Source organism: Rattus norvegicus, chromosome 9 (genome assembly GCF_036323735.1).
Source record: "Rattus norvegicus strain BN/NHsdMcwi chromosome 9, GRCr8, whole genome shotgun sequence".
In the NCBI taxonomy this organism is placed as follows: domain Eukaryota; kingdom Metazoa; phylum Chordata; class Mammalia; order Rodentia; family Muridae; genus Rattus; species Rattus norvegicus.
In genome coordinates, this window is record NC_086027.1 from 5,078,484 (window position 1) to 5,093,657 (window position 15,174).

The 15,174-nt window shown below is 41.4% G+C and overlaps 1 pseudogene; it reads right to left on the reverse strand.

Annotated features, from left to right (window-relative positions):
• Positions 1 to 2,902: 2,902 nt before the first annotated feature.
• On the reverse strand, positions 2,903 to 3,372 carry Rpl31-ps7 (ribosomal protein L31, pseudogene 7; annotated as a pseudogene).
• Between the last annotated feature and the right edge of the window lie 11,802 nt (positions 3,373 to 15,174).

The window sequence follows — 15,174 nt, forward strand, 5'->3', positions numbered from 1 at the left end:
TCTCTTTTCTTTTCACTCTAACTTCATCCTATGGTTGTACTTATCTCTCAGTGTCAGATTTCTTGCCTTTCCTTTTCCAGAGTGTCTCTGATAGGAGGCCTTGTTCCAATTTCTCAAGCCCTTGTCCTGACAGTAGATCTCCTCCTATAAAGGAGGAGAAGGCATTTAGTATATGAAAATCACATTTTCATGATGCAGAGCAGAATGAACAATGGCTAGGAGATTTCTTTGAGGCACAGTACTACAGAAGCAGAATGCAGACAGCAAGGCCACTTCTGGCAAGTGGATTATCTTATATACCCACAATACCTGCTCAAACCTCCTTTACTTCTTGCAATATACTACATAGTTCACTGCACCCTACAGTTGGTCTACAGTGTCATGAGCTATAGAAATTGCCCTGCCGGAAATGGTTTCAAAGCATTTGTCCACCTGAGCAAATATCACTATTATCTCTTTTAAATGGAGGCATTTGAACAGCCCAACCTACCAGGAAGTGAGAATGGTAATTATATTGGTAATTGCCTTACCACTTACCCTGAAGGAGATTCTGAAATGAGGATCTGTATACACTTGATTGATTCGACAAGGATTCCCAGAAGAAATCAGCCAAGTATTCGGGGCATAAAGACATTGAAAGGGCCAAAGTTAAGTGAAGTTGATCCATGCTGAGTTCCTGAGTTCCACAGTGGGCAGCTCTTGCCTAGTCCTTAAACAGGAATCTTAAGGTGTAAGCTGAGTTGTCACAATGCTGCCTCTGGGAGCTAGCTGGGACTTGATATTTTTGCACTATCTCTGTTTTCTGGCCAAGGCCATGTAAACTTTCAAGTATTTCTGCTTCAACGACTGTCTGATAATACCATGAAGAATAGACACATGGGTAGGTCAGTGAAAGTAAAGTTGTGGATCAAGATAGGAATGAATGTAACAATAAAGGGATTCTCAGGGATCTGGGAAGGAAAATATGATGTTTTCCCCATTGTCATAAACATTCACAAGAGCCTTTATGGTGCCTGAAAATCTCTCTCTCTCTCTCTCTCTCTCTCTCTCTCTCTCTCTCTCTCTCTGTGTGTGTGTGTGTGTGTGTGTGTGTGTGTGTGTGTTAGGGTACAGAGTAGTTCTCACAATACCCCTCTGACTTTCCTCATTGTATATCAAGAAGCTGAAGTGTTCAGTAATTGCTATGGCTGTTCAAAGGGTCAGCACCAAGCAAAAATTCAAATTTGGGTTTGTCCAAAGGTCAGACACCCCAGATCTCTCTCTCTCTCTCTCTCTCTCTCTCTCTCTCTCTCTGTCTCTCTCTCTCTCTCTCTCTCTCTCTCTTGATCCTGTTTCTCTCTGGTCAGCATAATAATTAGTGAGGGGGACAGAAGGGATTGAAATGTTTACACAGGAGGAATAGTTATGATAAAACCATTTGTCACTAAGAAATGTGGCAGAGAATGAGGGAGTATCAGGCACAGAAAAAGGGACAACCGAGAGGAGATTTAGGGATCATTTTCAAGTTCATGAAAGATTTTAACACAGAATAGATTGACCAGCTGTGCATGATTCTGTGACACAATAGAATAAAATTGACACTTCCTTGCTATTGTAGCAGGGAGTGGGGGATGGGGGGTCGGGGTGGGGGTGGGTGGTGGTGGAAGTTGGACTGAAGTAAGTGTCCTCAAGCCAAAAAGGCAGGAGCACTGGAATGGAATTCTATAAGCTTGATTTAGAAGTAGGAAGAAGGGAAAGAGGAAGAAAGAAATGGAAGGGAGACAAGCTGCCGGCCCGGTCTGCGAGGTGCAAATGTATGGGATGTTACCTTGAGCATAGCTGCTGCTTCACACCTGCAGCCTCTGCTGAGGGGAGCTGTGGATGTTACCGAGTGGAGGCTGCTGGAGAGCTGGCGGCAGTACGGACACCATTGGATTAATCAAGTCTGTAGCTGAGAGATGCACACTAGTCCGGTCCAGTTTGGTCTGGTGGTTTGCCTCTTCCTGGGAAGGTTCTCTTTCGTTCTTGTGCCTTTTCAAGCACCATTATGCATATACATACAATGCCACAGCATGGCACAGAGCCATTATATCCATGCAGAAAGTGCTGCAATGTGATGGTGCCAATGACTGTGTGCAAAGGGAGGGAACTGGCTCCCTGTCCACCATTCAGGGGACTACATACCTTAGCATTTGTTTCTTTATTTTTAACTTATGTGTGGATGTGTGGGTTTGTGGTCAGTGTGTGAACACGTATGCAGGTGCCTACAGAGACCAGAAGAGAGTGTCAGATCTCCCGAGCCTGAAGTTACAGGCAGATCTGAGCTGCCCAGTATTGGTGCTGGGAACTGAACTCCAGTCTTTTGCAAGAACAGTAAGCATGTTTAGTCATCCCTGCAGCCCTCTCTACACCTCACGGTGCCCTGTTTCATGCCATCTGTCCATGGATAGCCTCCATCCCTGGGGCTTTTCTATGGAAGATAAACACACACACACTAATTAAGAAAATAATTTAAAAAATTAATTTTATAGAGAATTTCATACATGGCACAGTGGACTTGATCATGCTCTCATCCCCAACTCCTGCTCCAAACCCCTCCCAATTGCATTTCCCCAACTTTATATCATACTTTTTTCTTTCTTTTATAGTCCAGTGGTGTTAATTTGAGTGCTGGGTCATACACTGAAGTATGGCAAACCTACCAGGGCCACAGTCTAAGAGAAAATTGAGTTTTCCTCTCTCAGAAGCCATTAACTGTCATTAGCTTCTAAGCTGGAAATGGGGACTTGAGTCTATGGATAGAGAGATACAAATTTAGAGGGAAGATAAACATGTATCTTTTACTTTGTATGTGTATGTGGAGCACCCTGTGTGCTGGTGTGCAATCAAGTGCATGGGACTGGAGGTGTCACTCTTTATAGCTTTCTGGGTTTTTGTTTGTTTGTTTGTTTGTTTGTTTTTGGGTTTTTTTTTTTTTGCAGTTCTGTAACTTTATTTGACATTCAGCAGTTAGTTCTCATCCACACTGACCGTCTGTAGATTTTTGAATGTGGTAACAGGCACGTAAGTTACCCGTGTGTAGAGCTTGTTTGGTGACTCCTCATCCTCATTACGCTTTCTGGACAAATGTACTTGAATGCGGTACGGAACGTTCATTATTCCTTTGGCCCAGACAGCTTTATTGAGCCTGGTGTCTATGCGCACATCTGGAGTCCCCATCTCCTTCGTGGCAAATTTCCGAATTTCTTTGAGTGCCCGAGGAGCACGCTTCTTGAAGCCCACTCCATGGATGCGCTTGTGAATGTTAATGGTGTATTCTCAGGTCACCACCTCATTGATGGCAGAACGGCCCTTCTTCTTCTCACTACCCTTTGTGGGAGCCATTCTGCTGGGCCCAAGTTGGAAAGCTAGCTTTCTGTTTTATTCAGCAGGGAGGGAACTTACTGAACCCTGAAGCCCACAGCTTTAGCTCTTCAGAAAGGCAGTTTTCTCTGGAGACTCTTTGTTTCCAACTTGGATTACAGGTGCAGTGCTACCCCTGTCTGACTTTTATGTGGGGGGCTAAAGGTCCAAAGTCTGGTCTTCAAGGTCTGAGTCTTGAAGCATCTGTTGTGACTCAGAACATTTCTCTCCATTGGCTTTGGCCACTGTGCAGTGAACAGCTTTGTCCTGTTGTCTACTCTTAACACATTTAGTCAAACCACAGACACTGAAGCAGCAAAGCCAACTGAGCATGGCTGAGAGCTATAAGCATGTGTCTTAGGGTCTTACTGCTGTGAACAGATTCCGTGACCAAGGCAACAGACTCCATGTCTTATGAGGACAACATTTAATTGGGGATGGCTTACAGGTTCAGAGGGTCAGTCCATTATCATCAAGGCAGGAACATGGTAGCTTCCAGTCAGGCATAGTGCAGGAGGAGCTAAGAGTTCTACATCTTCATCTGAAGGCTGCCAGAAGAATACTGACTCCAGGCAGTTAGGACTAGGGTATTAAAGCCCACGCCCAGAGTGACACACCTACTCCGACAAGGCTATACCTTTTAATAGTGTCAATACCTGGGCAGAGCATATACAAACCATCACATTCTATTCTCTGACTCCCATAGGCTTGTTCAAATGCATGAGTCTATGGGGGGGTCATACTTAGCCATAACATAATAAAAAAATAAATTTAGTTTAACTTCTAAAGCTCCCATAGTCTATAGTAGTCTCCACAACATTAAAAGTCCAAAATTCAAGGTCTCTTCTGAGATTCATCCAATCACTTAACTGTAATCTCCGAAAAAAGACAGGAAACCAGGTGGGCAAACTCCAAACTCTGCATCTCCATGTCTGACATCAAAGCAGACTTCAGATCTCCAACTCCTTTTATATCATTGACATCAACCAAACTTCCTTCTCCTGCTGATTCCGCTCCCTGTTAGCAGCTTTCCTCAGCAGATAGCCCAGGGCTCTGGCATCTCGAACATCCATCTTGGACTCTCTAAGGTAACTTCAATGTTACAGCTTCTTGTTTCAATGTCTGGGATCCATACATGATCTTCTGGGCTCCTCCAAAGGGCTGGCATCACTTCTCCAGCTCTGCCCTCTGTAATATTCTAAGCTCAGGTTGATCTACTCCACTGCCCCTTCTGTTCTTGGTGGTCACCCCATAGTACTGGCATCTTTAATACACTAGGGTCCGCTGCAACTAGGCTTCACCAATAGCCTCTCATAGGCTTTCTTTATAGTGCCAAACCTCAACTCCTTTGCATGACCCCTTCAGTCCTGGGCCATCAAACTGCAACTGAATTGGGCTTTCATCAATGGTGTTCTATGGCTTCTCACAGTACCAGGCCTTGGCTGTTCTTCATGACCTCTTTATGCCTTCAAAACCAGTACCACTTGGATGATTCTTACACATTACCAAGTCCAATTGCAACATGAAGTACAACCTGGGCTATTTCTAGAACAAGGCTTCTTTGTGCTCTCAGAAAATACTTCTCAGAAGACTTCACCCCAGTGATGCTGGTCTCTTCTTAATCACTGCTAATTCCTTAGTTCCAGTTAACTAGCATCAATTGCCCCAGCAGTCCCTTCTATTCTTGACTCTAAAGCCAGAGCCACATGGCTGAAGCTGTCTGTTATGTTCTGCTGCTTGCTGGGGTTGGAACATGGCTACCTTATTCTATTACATTATCACCAACTTTCTGCTTTCCAACTTCTTCACTGCCTAAGCTTGACTGTCCTTGAACTCAGAGATCTGCATGCCTGTCTCCTGGGATTAAAGGTGCACCATGCCTGCATTTAAGCTTTTCTTCACCTAGAACTTGCTCTGTCCCAGGCTGGCCTTGAACTCAGAGATCTGTTTGGCTGTATCTCCTAAGATTAAAGGTATGTACCACCATACCTGGGTCTAAATTTAGCTGGGTAGGATGTTCCCCCAAAGTCCCATTCTATTAATCTCGTAGAATATAGCATTCGGCTCTATTTCACTTCCTGGTGCCCCTTCAGTACTCAAACTATGTATTTTATATTTTTCATTTCTAAGCTTGCTATGCTTGTTCAAAACGCTCTTCATGAGCTTAACCAGAGAACAAAGTCTCTGCTGGGCTTTTTTGAGACTTCCTTTGTCAGTGCAGTAAATATAAATCTCTTTACCTTAGCCTCAGGAGACTTTTCAGACGAGGGCAAAAAGCAGCCACATTCTTCACCAAAGTACCACAAAAACAATCTCTATGCCACATACTAAAATTCCTCTCCTCAGAAACCTCTTGGGCCAGGTCTGGACAATTCAAATTAACTCTCAACAAAAAGTCTTCCATATTCCTACTAGGATGGCCCATTAAACCCCATTTAAAACATTCTGCTGCTTCCAAAATCCAAAGTCCTCAAATTTACATTCTTTCAAACAAAAGCATTGTCAGGCCTATCACAGCAATACCCCATCCCTGGTACCAACTTCTGTCGTGGTTAAGGTTTTACTGCTGTGAACAGACATGATGACCGAGGCAGCTCTCATAAGGACGACATTTAATTGGGGCTGCCTTACAGGTGGGTTCAGTCCATTATCAACAAGGCAGGATCATGGCAGCACCCAGGCAGGCCTGGTGCAGGAGGAGCTGAGAGTTCTTTGTCTTCATCTGAAGGCTGCTAGCAGAAGACTGGCTTCCAGGCAGCTCGGATGAGGGTCTCAAAGCCCACACCCACAGTGACACACCTACTCCAACAAGGCTATACCTCCCAATAGTGCCACTTCCTGGGCCAAGCATATACAAACCATCATAGCATGAATCTAGTAAACCTTTATTTCCATAAGTGGATTTCCTCAGGCATTTTGTCACGGTCAGAAAAACTGGAATGGACACTTCCCTCTCTGTAGGTGCATCTAAAAGAATATTCTGGACACCTCTTGAAGGTGATAGTGGAAGGCATTTTGTCCTGAAATTGCTTCTCAGTTGAATGCTGGATTGTCTTCTGTGAAGAAGATGTCCCCTGACTTCTATTGCCATAGTGACCACTCGCTGTAACACTACTGAGCTCTATCTGTAAATGTCATCCTCCATGTGCACACTGTCTTCATGAAGAGTATGGAATGCTGGTTGGTACATTATTATCTTCATTTTTCCATTAAAAGAACCTGCCTTAGTATAGTTAGCTGGCCCAAAACCCTATAAGTAAGTGACAACAGCATAGTTCTTCTGGATCAACTACCTGTAAGGAGCTTCAGTTTACATGTAGAGGTCAGAGACCCCAAGACTTTAAGTTCATAATGATGCTCTTTCGATGCCTGTGCTGAGCCTTATCTGAATGGTATGAGAGTTGCTTCTGGATCCAGCCATGGACATAGATCTCAAACTGCAAGGAACACTTGTGTAGTTTTCAGTCTTGTGTTGGTTTCAGCATAAGGGGCTGTGAGTGACAGACGCTTTCCCTAGGAACTCTTCTATCTCATGAAACTGCTAGCATGAGAATCAACTTCGAGAGTCACATCCCTTAAACAACTTAGCCACCTTAATTAATCAAATTATGTTACACTCAAGTTTTTCTCCTTGCTAAGTGAGAAAAGTTACCTGCTGAAGATTTAAAGGATTCTGAACAACATAGAATAAAAATAAAGACGTTTTGGGTTAATGATTTTAAGTAGGCAAAAAAATTTTAAACAATGCCTTTCTCTGATAATTCTGGTTAATTAAAGTTTTAATTCTAGCACGAATAGTAAAAAATGAGTTTATTTAAGAAGTAGGGTTTTCAAATTATTTATACATGCTTAATTTTAAAATACTTAAAAAAAAAACCCAACAGTCTCTTCCTACATTACCGTTGTTCCTATTGCTTCCCTTGTACTGACTGTAGTGACCACAGACATTTTTGCAGTCTGGTTAAAGAAAGTATCTATGGGGCACGCAATTGAAATAGAAGCCATTTGTGTTGTACCACAGACACGTCCATGTCTAGGTAGGGCATTGCTAGACATCCCGGTGTGGCTTTGCCTTCTGATAGCATGCATGCTGTCAAATGTGTCTACTTACCTGGCACTGTGACAGGAACCTGCTTCGATATCAATTGTCTCAGGAATGGACTATGTTGTCTGGCATTAGAAGGATCCATACCAAAGAGAAGACTGGTGTGTGACATAGACACAGAAGCTAATATATAGAAAGTTTCTGAGTTACCAGAATATAAAATTGTTGGCATGAACTGGGGAGATGGCTTGGTTAGCAAAGTGTCTGCCACAGTCATGAGGGCTTGAGTTTATATCATCAGAACTCAAGTAAAATCTGGGCACACTGATGCACGACTATCATCCCAGTGCTATGGAGTAGAGATGGGGCTGACGCCCATTGGCTAACCAGTCTATTCAAATTGATGTGCTCCAAGTTCAGCGTTAGACCAGGGCTTAAAAAAATGTGTAACTTATTCATGGCATCTAATAGGGAGATTTTGAGCTAGTGTTCGGATAAAAGATGACCCCCTATCGACTATTGTTCATGGTGCTAGAAGGCTCTATGCATGACACTGGAGGAGAAAACTATCAGTACCAACCGACCATAAAAACTGTGACCTACAGCAGAGGACAGTCTGCACTGTATACTTGTGCAATAGTGGTACGAATGTTATGGGAATCACCAACCACTTTTTGATGGGATTTAAGGCCCACCCCAAGAAATGGAATCCGTATCACACACTGCCAAAATGCCCAAGAACCTGAGATAGATAGGTCTAGGGGGAAAACTTACTACTTTTATAATAAATAAATGGCAATAAAATGAATGACTCGTACTGGCACATTGCTGTAATTGGAGATCAGTGTACCAGTCAACCCTCATCAGAGAGCTTCTTACAGTAGGTGATAGTGCACACAGAGACCCACAACTGGACAATGTACAGCGAGCGACCCATCCTGTCCAGACTCACCGGTCTATGCAGAAGAAGTGAAAGGACTTAAAGCTAAAGGAAACAACACCTTTCAGACACAGCAGGATTGATACACGCGAACTCACAGAGGATGTGACAGCAAACACATGACCCGTACAAGTTCAAACCACACAAAGTCTTAGCATTGAGAAGGGGAAATGGACACACAGTCCCACTTCTAAGCAAGAAGCTATTTTCAATCAGAAACGGAAAACCAGCTTTATCCAGTGAAGTGACCCTGAGACATAGAGTATTAACTACACTTTAGTATTAGCCACATGCTCACAAATAGTGGGGCAACCCACAGTGGCCTCTGTGCTTTTTGTGTGCTCGTTTGGTTTTTGTGTTTTTGTTTTTTTTTAAATGTATCCTTTTGGGTTTTGTTTTGTCTTCTTTCGAAGGGTTGTTTTGAGAGAAAGAGAAACCTTGAATGTGTGATGAAGTTGGGTGGGTAGGAAGTGAGACAAGGTCTCACTGTGTAGCCTTGACTCTCCTGGAATTCACTATGTAGACCAGGTTGGCTTTGAACTCACAGAGATCCCTGCTTTTGCATCATGAGTGCTGAGTCGAAAGATATGCACAATGACACCCTGCTCGAAGAATTCTTTTAAAGAAGGGAGTAGATAACAAAAAACCCTAAATGTTTATAAATATTTTTAAAAGGTGGGGAATGATTAAAGAAATACATTTGACATCAGCCTCTGGCTTCCCCATAGACACACACACACACACACACACACACACACACACACACGCTTACTGCACACCCATCTTGCAGGCACATACCCCCAGCACACACAGCTTAGTGCACACCTGTACTGCCGACACTGCCCTCACTAAATGCACACTAAAAGAAGACAAAAATAAAATTACCAGTTCTTTAATTTAAAGCAAGCTAGAAACTTTGTTCCAGTCAGTAACAAAATAATTATACATATATAATTATGAATGCTATATGTATGTGTGTAGGGAAAAATTATATTTTTTACCTTCATCATATAAAGCACCATAAAGTTGTAATATAATTATCAAACAATTCACACAAACACTATACTGTATAGTCTGTTATTAACTTCCATTTCCCCTTCAGTTATCCTCTGACGACACTATTGTCCTTCCGTCTTTCCGGAGTCATGAGACTGAACCTGGTGATGCATGCTTTCAATTCCAGCACTTGGGATGCAGATGCAGGCAGATCTTTGTAAGTAAGTCCAGACTGATGAATTTACCAAGTTCCAGGTTAGCCAGGGTTCCATAGCAAGATTTTGTCTCTTAGTACACAAACTGTTAGGCTTGCACAAGGGACCTACTTTATGACACAGAGGCAATAGTGTGCACTATGTTAGGACAACATTAAGACTGAACATCTTATGTTAATGTTCTTTATTTTCTCTTAAAAAACCCTTTTTCTTTTAATGAAAATAGATCTTTTTTTTTCATACAATACATTCTGATTATGGTTTTCTCTCCCTCAGCTCCTAGATTCTTCTTATCTCCTCTCCCATCCAAATCCATACTCTTTCTTTCTCTCTATCTTTTGAAAGCAAGCTGGTACCATCAATAATAACCATAATTATAATCATAATCATCATAATAATATATGATAAAACAAAAACAAACTGGAATTCTTGGCTCTTTTTCTTCTGTTTATTTTTTTTCTTTTTTTTTTCTTTTTTTTCGGAGCTGGGGACCGAACCCAGGGCCTTGCGCTTCCTAGGCAAGCGCTCTACCACTGAGCTAAATCCCCAACCCTTCTTCTGTTTATTTAAGTGTCATTAGCTCACCTGGAAATACAAAGCAAAAGGAAACAAAGACTCTGACTTTGGAGGGGACGGATATGGTCAGAACCTTGATTTTGGTGGTGGTGCAGAGTTTGTGTGTGTAGCTCCTAGCATGCAACGATGCAGGTATCAGTTCTATGCAGTTATAGGGGTTGCCAGTCATACTTTGGTAAACCTATAACAATGTGAGCTCTTTCAAATGACTTTCGAATGTAATTTTATTTTATTTATAATTTTTTGTTAGTTTGTGCTTCACGTTAGTTTTTTAAAAAAGTTTTTATTTTTATTTTAGGGGTGTGTGTGTGTGTATGTGTGTGTGTGTGTGTGTGTGGTGGTTTCTGCGTGTGAATGCAGTATCTCTGGAGGGTGTGGGATCCCCTGAAGCTGGAGTTATAGGTGGTTGTAAGTCCTCCAAAGTGCATGCTGGGAACTGGAGTCCTTTGCAAGAGCAGGAACTCCTAACCACTGAGCCATCTCTCCAGCCTGTACCTCAGTTTCTTAACATTTAAAATATTTTTCCTGTTTCTTTTTCTAAAATAATCATTATCTTCACATCTAGAACTATGCTTCTAATTTTGTAGTTCTTAGAGATGGCCCTCAAGTGACAATTCAGAGGCAAATACATAGGCGTGGCATCGGTCTATCTGGGTTTCGGGTAAGAAGATGAGTTTGTTGAACCGAAGAGACCATCACTTCGCAGAGCTTCGGGGAATTGTCTTGGATATCGACTTATATCTATGAAAGGAAGAGCTAAGCCTACATGTTTCACATTTAAAATTATGATTCATTGAGTTGGAAGATACTTCACACAGAATCAATAATGCACACACACACACACACATATATTTACTGTGTGCATGTGTGTATTTTGCATGCATTTATGTCTGTGTATCACATGCGTGTCCTGGTGCCTATGGAGGACAGAGGAAGGCACTGGAGTCCCTAAAACTGGAGTTACAGACCACTGTGAGCTGCCACGTGGGTGGTGGGAATTGGTCCCTTGGACGAACAGCTGATCTTAATGGCTGAACCTTGTTTCCATCCCAGATAAAGCATATTTAAATTATCCAGTGTGATCAGCTGTCTTTTCCTTCTTCTTCTTTTTTTTTTTTTTTTGGCATTGGGATAAAACCCCAGGCTTTGCGTGTGCTGGACAAATGCTCCACTATCAAGAAAATCCTCTATCAAGAAGAATCCTGAATCTAATAAGTTATTCCAATTAAATCTTCACGTAATGGAGATAGTAAAAGCTGCCATTTGAACTCTCCATCTTGTCCTTGGGGTCCTATCCCATCCACAGTGAACAATGGATTTGTTTTCAGTGATAACTAATTTTCACTTCTGAAAGACTTATGAAATGGAATCTAGTCCTAATTATTGTGATCTCATCTATAGTGTCCATCCATTATATCGATGGTTCATCCTTTCCTGTCATGAGTGCCATCCCGCCGAGTTGCAGATGACAGTGCTCTTATCCACGCTCCTGTGTAGATCATGCTTACTTACATGTTGGCCATTAGGGATGTCACGCATTTGTTTCCTACTATGTCCATTGTGTACCAGTCTTTGTGTTGACGGATTAATTTGGAGACAGAATCCCTGGAAGTCGATCTCTTGGATTGCAAGTGAATATAAGTTTCACGCTTTAAAAGAGTATCAGTTGTTTTTGCAAAGTAGTTGAGCTACTTGATACTCCTATCAGCAATGGGTGCTTCTGTTTGTGTTAGATCCTTCCTATAAGCCTACCGGAGCTAGCCTAGAGGCCTGTGAGGCTGCCTCACTGTGCCTTTAAGGAAATGCCACCGCAGGTCTTGCCCTGCTTGGGTCATCTCCACACGTCTCTGATAAGAAGTTTGCTCAAGTCTTTTACACTTTATTCTTTTTCTTGAGTTTTACATATTTTAAAAAAATGTGTTTGGATACAAATCCTTAATCAAATATACAATTTGCAAATATTTACTCCCAGTCTGTAGCTTTTATTTTCATTCTCCAACAGTCTAGTTCAAAAAGCAGAAGTTTAAACATTTTTGGGCTATCGGATGTATCAGTGTTTTCTGCTACAGACTGTGATTTTGGATGGCGTCTAAGGAAGCTTCACCTAATCAAACTTGCACAAGTTTTCTCCTGAAAGTTTCACATTTAGGTCAATGACTCATGCTGAGTTAATTTTATGGTGTGAGATATAGATCAAAGTTTATTTTTTCCTTGCATATGTATATATCCAATTATTCCAGCACCATTTGTTGAAAAGACTAATCTTTTTCTACTGAATTTCCTTTGAATCTTTGTCAAAATCATTTGTCTCTGTGTGTGCGGGTCTATTTATGGACCCTCTTCTGTTCCATTCGTGTATCTGCCTGTCTTTACATCACCACCAAACTGTCTGGATGATTGTAGCTTCATAATAAGCCTCAGTTCTCGAAATATGCTCATCCCTTTTCAAAGTTGTTTTGGCTATTCTAGGTCCTTCAAATTTTTTATATCAATTTTAGAATCAGTTCGTTAATTTCTATAAAAAAAACTCATAAGATTTTAATTGGGATTGTTTTACATCTATGGACTGGTTTGGGTAGAATGGCTTCCTTTGGATTATTGAATTTTCTTGCCAATGAATAAAGAACATGCCACTGTTGCCTAGATCTTTCTTAACTGCTCCCAGTAACGTTGGATGGGTGACAGCGGCCAGAGCTCTTACGTTGTTTGTCGGGTCTGTTCCTAATTATTTCATTTTGTTAGTTTTTAAAATGACATTCTTAAATTTTTAATTTCTCATGACTTGTGGCTAATGTATAGAAATGTAACATGTTGTTGTGTAATAGTCCTTTTATCCTGAAATCTGGGGCTACACTCATCTTCTGCTTACATGTTTACTGGCATCTGTGGAAGGCAGACACCAAGGCTCAACGAATGTCTAACTCGAGTGGAATGTTTGAGCGTCAGTAGCCAAGATCTTGGTCTTTACAGCACCAGGAGCAAAGGTGGTTGTCTCCTCCCATTCACTGAAGAGGTCTGAAAATTTGATTTTTACAGACTGTAGTGGATTTTCTACCTGATCGATTCTGTCGTTTGTGAACAATGGAGATTTTATTTCCAATAAGATCCAATCTGGATGCTTGAATTCTGGTTTTCTTTTGATGCAGCCTAGTCCCACATCCAAACTGGATTCCTCTCTATTTGTTTTCTTGCTTTATTGCAGATTGCAAATTCCAATCAGTGTTGAAGAGGTAGAGGGTACAGTTATCTTGCTTTGTTCCTGTTTTCATGAAAGCTGGATTTGAAGTTAGCAGAATGTTTGTTTGTTTATAGGTGCCACTTACCAAGTTGAGAAATTTCCCTTTTATTTCTTACACTAGTTTTCTAAGACCTTAGGAAAATGCAGGTTGAAATTTGTCAATCTTTTCCCTATGTTTATTTACATGTTCCAATAATTCATCTTCCTCTGGCTTTTTTCTTTTGTTATTAGGTTAAAGCTTGTCAAGGCATTTATTTCTGTTGTTGAACTGTGTTTGTACAACAAGGCATGGTGTGTGTAATCTCCTCACACAGTGTTGGATTTGATTTGCCCAACTGTTGGGCTGACTGTTTTCATCTATCATAACAATGTGCATTGGCCTGAAGTCCAATCATATCAACTTCACCATATCATCTATGCATCATAGACACAGCATCTATCAAGGTGATTGTGTCTCCTTGTTGTAAAAACATTTCTTCCTTCTCACTGGTCTGGAAGGATCTATGTAAAGTTGGAATTATTTTCCCATGCTGTGTTTTAGCAGTTACCTGTGGGATGTTTTAGCAACATTAATTTAATTGTTTTTATTGCCTACTCTATTTTACTGGAGTGATTTTTTGCCAGTTGGTATCTTTGAAGGAATTTTTCCACTATAGCCAAATTTTATAGTTTGTTGGTAGAAAAGTTTGATACATAATGTCTCTTTTACCTTTTGATATTGCAAAATCTATAGTGATGTTATATATCTTATCTCTGATATTGATAGTTTTTATCCTTCTCTACTCTAATCAGTCTAGTTAGAAGCCTATCATTATTCTTCTTTTAAAAATATTTTTTTCATTTTATTTAATTTTCTCACCATAGCCTTCATTCCCTCTATTCCTCTCAATTCCCCCTCCTTCTCTTCCCTCCCCAAGATCCACTGATCCTCCATTTTCCTTCAGAAAAAAACCAGGCCTCCAAGAATATCAACTGAACTCGCCATAACAAGATGTAATAAGACCAGGCACAAGCCTTCATATCAAGGCTGGGCGATGCAGCCCAGTAGGAGGAAAAGAGTCCTAGAATGGGCAAAAGGCTCAGAGACACCCCCACTCCCACTATTAGAAGAAACCCCAAGCTAACACAATGCATATGTAGAGGACCTAGTGAAGACCCATGCAGGCTTTGTGATTGTCACTTCAGTCTCTATGAGCTTCTATAAGCCCTGCTTAGTTGATTCTGTGGGCTGTGTTCTTGTTCTAGTGTCCTCAGGCCCTCTGGCTCCTACAATCATTCCTTCTCTTTTCCCTAGGGTTCCTTGAACTCTGTCTAATATTTGGCTGTCAATCTCTGCATTTGCTGCCATCAGCTGCCAGGAAAATCTCTGATGGCGATTGGACTATGAATATATCAGCACAGTGGAATATCATTAGGAATCATTTTATTGACCTTTGTTTTCTTTTCCAGTTCTGTTTGGTTTTATCTTAGGTCTCTAGGCCGTTTAGCTTCCAGTTCCTGGCCATTTAGGAGATCTTGGCATGGACTTCCTTTTGTGGTTTGGCCCTCAAGTTAGGCCAGTTGGTTGGCCATTCCCAGAGGTTCTGAGCTACCATCGTCCCAGCACATCTTGCAGGCGGGATAGGTTATGGGTTTAAGGTTTTATGACTGGTTTGTTGTTCCAGTCCTACCACTAGATGCCTTGCCTGGTTAAAGATGATGGCTGGTACAGGCTCTGAATTCTCCATTACTAGGGGTTCTTGCTAGGGTCACTTTTATAGATTCCTGGAAATTTCCACTGCAG